The sequence below is a fragment of the Orycteropus afer genome, unplaced genomic scaffold (genome assembly GCF_000298275.1).
Source record: "Orycteropus afer afer isolate SDZICR_OR568_19922 unplaced genomic scaffold, OryAfe1.0 scaffold00094, whole genome shotgun sequence".
NCBI classification, from domain to species: Eukaryota; Metazoa; Chordata; class Mammalia; order Tubulidentata; family Orycteropodidae; genus Orycteropus; species Orycteropus afer.
The window spans coordinates 9,330,319-9,338,074 of record NW_006921681.1 but is presented as its reverse complement, the minus strand read 5'-3'; the positions used below and the strand labels follow the sequence as shown (position 1 = coordinate 9,338,074).

The 7,756-nt window shown below is 46.3% G+C and overlaps 1 protein-coding gene across 1 annotated transcript in view; it reads right to left on the bottom strand.

Annotated features, from left to right (window-relative positions):
- The window catches only part of TNFRSF8 (TNF receptor superfamily member 8), a 72,565-nt gene that overhangs the window by 54,010 nt on the left and 10,799 nt on the right, over nucleotides 1-7,756 (bottom strand). Inside the window, exon 2 of the mRNA XM_007942669.1 lies at nucleotides 454-570. The gene's annotated coding sequence lies outside the window, so the exon portion shown is untranslated. The remainder of the gene's footprint in view (nucleotides 1-453; nucleotides 571-7,756) is intronic.

Sequence of the window (7,756 nt, the reverse complement as noted above, 5' to 3'; positions counted from 1 at the left end):
AAGTGCTTGTTGAGAGCATCCTCCTGAAAGCACTGTGGTCTTGAGGAAAGTATACAACTCTTACTCTCAGACCATCCACTCAAACTCCAGTTCTGCCACTTACTAAAATTTTATGACCTATGGAAAGGCCCTTAACCTAACTATGCCTCAGTTTCCATACTACAAACAGGGATAAGATAAGAATCCTCCCATAGGGATGTCAGAAAGATAAAACTCAATAACTGTGAGTCCGCTTGAGGAAAATGGTCAACTGAGTGTCTCTGCAAAGTAGAGATGCAAAAGATCACAGCTGATATCAATTCACAAATCCACAGAGGTGAATTGTGCCTCCCAGGGAACAACATGGGAACAGGTGGCAAATCCCAGTGCTCTCCCCTGTCCAGATGCTCTGTCTCTTCTCTGAAGCCCTCCCACGCCCCCTGGAAGGAGCCCGAGGCAGGACAAGCACCTTACCTCGTGAGCAGCTCACACAGGCTGTGCAGCGGTTGGCCTCATTCAGGTAGTAGTCACGGTTACACTGCTTCCTGCAGTCAGCGTACCCCTCTGGACATGGCTGCAGTGGGGACAGCCCTAGAAAAAGAAGCAGAAAATCTTCAGGCCAGGCCCGCTTTGGCTACCGCTGCTCATCCCTAAAATCCAGACACCCCACAGCTCCACAGCCAACACAATCAGTCTTGTGTTGCAGATGGAGGCACTGATGCCCAGAAAGAGCAGACCTTGTCCAAGATCACCTGGCAGGCAGGACATGTAACACAGGTTGAGGTGAAGCCTGGAACTCCAGAGCTGCCACCGTACCTGTGTGGCCTTGGACAAATTACAGCATCCTCACTCATGCTATTATGAAAATAACGGGACCCACCTTCTAGGGTGGTTGTGAGGATTAAAAGGCATTAACACATGTAAAGGGCTCATAGGAGACCCAGGCACACAGCAAACACTGTGTAAGCATCGATTGTTGTTATTCCTGACAGGGTCCTATTTTCACTGCAAAAATTGGGGAGCCATAAATCCCTTGACCATGCAGCGCTTAATCCAGCCTGGCTGTGAGTTGGGCAAATCACCCAGCCCTCAAGCCCTAACAGCCCAAACAGAGGAGACTCTGGGTGATTTCACTTTGGGAAAATGGGGACAGGGTCTCCCTTTGCACAGCGATGGAAACCACATGATATTGACACTGAATGAACAGGAAAAAAGGGTGAGGTGGGATGGGGGATGTCTGCGGGCCTTTCTGCCTGCCCTGCCCCCCTCTCTGTCTAGTGAGGTTCTAGTTTGATCCAGTCCAGGATGAGCACATGACTTAGGCAGGCCAAACAGAATACTTCATTCCTCCAACCAATAGAATTGGTTCAGGCTAGGCACATGATTCAAGCAGACCAATCAGAGTACTCCATCTTCCTCATGACTGTGATTGGCTCAGCAGAAGCACATGACCTATGTCAGCCAATGAGTCCCACCCCTGGCAGTTTCACAAGAGTTAAAGGGAAAGAGGAGTCCCTGGAAGGTACAAATGATTAACAGCCTAGATTGCTAACCAAAGGATTGGAGGTTGGAGGTTCAAGTGCATTTAGAGATGCCTCAGAAGAAAGCCCTGGTGATCTACTTCAAGAAAGGAACCATTGAAAACCCTAAGGAGTACAGTTCTGCTCTGAAACACTTAGGGTCACCATGATTCAAAATTGACTCAAAGGCAACTTGTTTCGATGTAAATAACTGAACCCTTTCAGGTTCACCAACCAACTAGCCGGTTGCCATGTTTCAGAGTACAACTGTGCTCCATAGCGTTTTCAAGGTTGTGACCGTTCAGAAGCAGATTTCCAGGCCTTTCTTCTGAAGCACTTCTGGTTGTGGTCAAACCATCAACCATTCAATTAGTAGCCAAGTGCTTAACCATTTGCACCACCACCCAGGGACCCTTTAGGTTCACAGACCTCCAGATGTCTACCCATGTGTGATAGTTCAGGTTGTGTGTCAACTTGGCTAGGCCATGGTTTTGAGTGGCTTGGCAGCTGGATATAGTTATTCCCCATGATGAGATTGTAATCACCGTCATGGTGGAATCTGCTGTCAGACCATAACCAGTGTAAGAGAGTTGACTGAGGTGTGACCTGCTTCCAGTATATATGGTGAAGCTTTGAGACAGGACTCAAACATTTTGGTACATTTTGGATCCTGTATTTGACCAAGTCTTCATCTCTAGTTCCTTGATTTGAACCAGCAGCCTAACATGTTGCCTGCTGATCTTGGGATTGTGGCATTGTACTTGCCAATCTTGGGTTTATCAGCCTCAGCAGCCAGCAGCTGCATGAGTCAGAAGAAGCCTCCAGCTCCAGTGGGCCTGGAAGGAGAGGCAGAGCTGAAGCCCAGTGGGGTCAAGAGGCCTCCACTAGCCCCTAGAGCCAGCCTTCTGAATTGGATTTCTAGCCTCCTGAACTGTAAGAGAATAAATTCTGTTTGTTGAAGCCATCCAGTTGTGGTATTTCTGTTATAGCAGTGCTAGAGAACCAAGACATCATGGAAACTTGGGAGACCATGGATTCCAGAATAAGAGTCCCTGCTCAAAAATACTAGCTTGATAGCTGTTGCTCTTTAGCTCAGAAAACTTCAGTAGCTTCCTAGGAGTCTTTCCACCCCTTGCCTAAAACTTTCAAAACTCTCCCATGGTTCTCAGGACAGAGGGCCAAGGTCCTTACCATGGTGAATGCAGCTTTGCCCACTTCTATCCACCTTGCTCTCTAATCTCTTCTCCTTTCTTCCCTAGAGCCTTTATGCAAGCTGTGTCCAGAATGCTGCTCTCCCTTTACCCCTAGTAAACTCCCATTCAACCTTCACATTACGGTCAAAGCATCATTCCTGGAAATACGGAAGGGTTCCTATTATCAACTCTCAGAGATCTATCAGTTGCAATGTCACATTTATTTGTGGGATGATTTTCTTAATGTCTGGATTCCCCATGTCAGCTCCTCGAGGAGGATGGATCATCCCATTTTTGCTCACCACTGATTCCCCATCACAGTCCCTAGGACTTATTTGATCAAACATGACTGGCCAACCCAATCAATACAAGTCCTCAGTCTGGCATCCCCAAGCCCTCACTCTGTCTCCAGACTACTGGTCTGGCATTATTATACATGGCTCATTTCATACACTCTATACCTCAGCCAAACTGGGTGTCACTGTTTCCCCTAACATCCTTCATATGTCGTGGAGTGTTTTTTTTTTTCCAGGCTAAGATACCCCTCTATCTCTGTTTCTACTTACTGGGAACCTGTCTGAGGCTGGGTTCTCTAGAGGAGAAATACCAGTGAAGGAAAGAGAGAAAGATTTATTTCAAGGAACTGGTTCACAGTAGCCTAGTAATAAACCAAAGGCTGTTTCTCAAAAGGAGAGTAGTTATATACAGAAGATGGCAGAGCTTTGCTCCAAAATCTTAAGAGACTGGCCTGTGATTCACCAATAATGGCCTGCTAAAGACTCCAAACAGCATCTCTATCTGCCATGACAAGAACCAGCTGGATCATATGGCCCAAGAAGTGACAGAGCAGCTTGCATATGAGTTGGGTGTGTTACTCTGGCATATTTATCAAGAGACTTGAAAAGGTGCTAGTTTTGAGTGTGGCCTAGAACAAGAGAAGGCCCTGCAACAGGTTCAGGCTGCCATGAAAGCCACTCTGCCACTTGGACCATATGATCTGACTGAGCCATTGGTTTCTGAAGTGGCAGTGGCAGATAGAGATGCTATTTGGAGTTTTTGGAAGAATCAACTCAACCATAGTGGGGTTTGGGGAATAGTACATCCAAATGAGAGATATGTTGCCTCCAAAATCCAAAGAGACCCACCAAGTGTTGTGCTTCCTTTTTACTTATAAGAAGGGCCAGGCGTAACAACTTATCCTTCACTTTAGAAGGAATATTTCTACATGTCCCATACCACTCTAAAAACTCACTGCCATTGAGTCGATTCAACTCACAGCAACCCTTCCTTGGGTTTCCGAGGCAGTATCTCTAGGGAAGCAGATGGCCCGATATTCCTTCCAAGGAGCCAGGCTTCTGGTTAGCAGTCAAATGCCTTAGGCACTATGCCACCAGAGCTCCCCCATACCACTGGACCTCTAAAAATTTCACTGAGGTGGAAAGCACCTGAATTTTTGTCGGATTAATTTCCCACCCTCTAGGACACAAATGTCTTACTATGTCTAGAGTCATTGATATTTCTTCCTTACTAGGCCCAATCAGCATAATGTCATCAATGTAATAGACCAGTGTGATGTCTTATGGAAAGGAAAGATATCAAGAGCCCTGTGGAGTAAATTATGGCATAGGACTGGAAAGTTGATATACATCTGAGGTAGGACAATGTAGGTATATTGCTGGCCTTCCCAGCTGTGGTAGTTAAGGTTATGTGTCAACTTGGCTAGGCCTGGTTTTGAGTGGCTAGGCAGCTGGATGTAGTTATTCCCCGTGATGAGACTGGTAATCAACTCCATGGTGGAATCTACTGTGAGCAGCTGAGTAGCTGCCTTGGGGATGTGGCCTGCTTCCAGTATATAAGAAGACACTTTGAGAAAGGTCTCTGAGCTTCTTGGTACATTTAGATCCTGCATTTGGCCAAGTCATCAGTGAGTGGCCTGCCATGTTGTCTGCCAATCTTGGGACTGTTTCTGGACTTGAACTAGTGGCCTGCCATGTTGTTTGATAATCTTTGGACTGTGCCATTTTACTTATTGACCTTGGGTTTGTCAGCCTCAGCAGCCAGCAGCTGCCTGAGTTAAGAGACACCTCCAGCTCCAGTGGGCCAGTAGCAAGAGGCTGAGCTGAAGCTCAAGGTCGAGGGGCCTTCACCCAGCCCCTAGAGCTGGCACTTTGAACTCAGGCTTCTAGTCTCCTAAACTGTAAGGAAATAAATCCCTGTTTGTTAAAGCCATCCACTTGTGGTATTTCTGTTAGAGCAGCACTAGATGACCAAAAACTAGCTGAAGGCACACTGCTTCTGGTGTTCTTTTGAAAACAGGATCAAGAAAAAGGCATTAGATGAGACACCAGAGGGACAGCATTCACATAGATGGAAAGCTGGACAGGCAGAAGTGCATAGATAAGAAGGGCACAGGGAGGGCGTAGTCACAGCAAGGATAGGGGAGGAGAGTTTTGTTATGGTTGGGGATGGTAATTGGTACGTGAAATCAAATGTGCATGAACTGTTGAATGTAAAACTAATTTGCTTTGTAAATTTGCACCCAAAGCACAATAAAAATAAATAAAATATAGTATAAGAAGTGGATGAAGCCCTGAGAAACACCAATATTTAGAGGCTGGGCAGAGGAGGAGGAGAATGAGAAGGAGCAATGAGAGAAAAAAAGAAAAAGGCATTAGCCAGATCAATAGCTGCATACCAGGTACTAGGAGATGTATTAGTTTGCTCAAGCAATGAAATCACATCAGGAACAGCAGCTGCAATTGAAGTCACCACCTGGTTAAGTTTACAGTAATTCAAATTCATTGTCATTCTCCAAGATCCATCTTTTTTTTTTTTTTTTTTTTGCACAGGCCAAATAGGTAAGTTGAATGGAGATACAGTGGGACCACCACCCTAGCAAACTTCAAGTCCTTGATGGTGACATTAATCTCTGCAGTCCCCCTAGGAATGTGGTATTGCTTTTGGTTTACAATTTTCCTAGATAAAGGCATTTCTAACAGCTTCCACTTGGCTTTTCTTACCATAACAGCTTTTATTCCACATGTTAGGGATCCAGTGTGGGAGTTCTCCCAGTTGCTGAGTATGTCTATTCCAATTATGCATTCTGGAACTGAGGAAATCATCACAGGACGGGTTCAGGGACCCACTGGACCCACTGTGCTTAGTGGGCACAAATCAATAAACTCCTTAAGATTTTGTTCCTCTAGAACCACTCTTGGTACTAAGTGTCTTTGTCTGGGTTCTCTAAAGTAGCAAAACCAGTGAAGCATATACCAACCAAAAACCCACTGCCATTGAGTCTATTCTGACTCATAGTGACACTATAGCAACCCCACAGGAAAGAGTGGAACTGACCCAAAGGGTTTCCGAGGCTGTAAGTCTTTACAGAAGCAGACTGCCTCATCTTTCTCCTGCAGAGGGGCTGGTAGGTTGAAACTGCTGACATTTTTGGTTAGGAGCTGAATGCTTAACCACTATACCACCAGAGCTCCTTGAAGCATACACAATATATATATAAATATAGAGAGTGAGAGATTTATTTTGAGGAAATGGTTCACACAGGTGTGGAGGCTGGCGAGTCCCAAATCCATGGGTCAGGCATCAGGCTGGAGGCTTTTCCTGACTCACATGGTTGCAGGGGTTGACAAACCCAAACCCTGCAGGTCAGACAGAAGACTGTTAGCTCATGTCCCAAGTCAGATGCAGGACTGAGAGAGGATGAGCTTTGCCAGAACATCCATAAATATTGGATGCAGGCCACACCTCCAAGGAAACTCCCCTTTCAACTGATTGGCTGCTCATATCAGATCACAAAATGGTGGATGATGACATCATATCTGACAAACCACTGAGAATCAGTGGTCTAGCCAAGTTGATACATAACCTTCACATCCATTTAGGTCAGGCTGAAATACCATCTCCTTGTGGAAATTTCTTGAAAATCTGACCCCATCCAGATCCCATCTCCAGGTGCCTTTAAAATCACCTTTCAGCACTAGTGGGATGTTCTAGGGTTTGCTTTAGAAACCCTCTGCCACAAGAAATACACCCAAGGGCTAAGAGTGGCTAATTTGATGGTAGGGTTACTTATTTACTCAACGCATGTTTTCTTACCACTGGCTATGTACTAGGCACTGATTTAGGGAGTGAAGAAGACAAAGTCCCCTTACCATGGAGCTTACACTCTTCCCAAGGGAAGAGACAAACAAGTAAAGAAATAAACGTGATACAAATGCAGAAGAAAATAATCAGGTGCTCTGAGAGAGGAAGACAGGAGAGTGGAGTGAGAGCTCGAGACAGTGTGGCTAGGGAGGTCTCACTGAGACCCAAAGGCCAGAAGGCAGTAGCCATGCAGAGGGCTGGGGAGAAAGCATTCTAGGCAGCGAGAACAGCTGCTGCAAAGGCCCTGGGGCAGGAACAAGCGTGACACCCACAAAGAACAGAAAAGCCATGGGCGCTGGAGTAAACAGAGATAAAGAATTATGGATGTCCGTTTCTGCATTTTCCAGATAGATCTTCTCCACTATCACTTTTATAATCAGAAACAAAAATGGTTAAGAACGGCTCCAGGGTTGTGGAGGCATACTTAGAATTGATTCCTAGGGTCCCTCTGCCCTGATCAACCTCTAACACACACCTCACCCCCAGGCTCTGGTTGGTTAGTACTTTCCTGACTCCAGCTGTTCTCAAAGTTTATCTTAACATTTCCAACACCACCTCACCTGTGGCTCAGTCACAGGCACCACAGCTCCAGCTGCTTTGGCCCCAGAAACTCCCACATGGAGAATTACTCCTGCCTGAGTCTGGGCTGACAGCCCTTCCATCCTCCTCTCCCCTGCCCCTCCTCTGCACTCTGTTCTCCAGCCAAATGGAACTTCCCAGTTCCTGAGTGGGCCACCCTTGCCCATCCCTCAGCCTTTGTATATTCTGTGCCCTCTAATCAGAGCACACACCCTCCTCACCTCTGCCCAGCCAACCTCAGACTTCTTTAAATGCCACCTTCTTCAGGAAGCCTCCCCTCATTACACCAACCAAGTTAGGTCCCAGGAGTGCTTTCCTACAGCT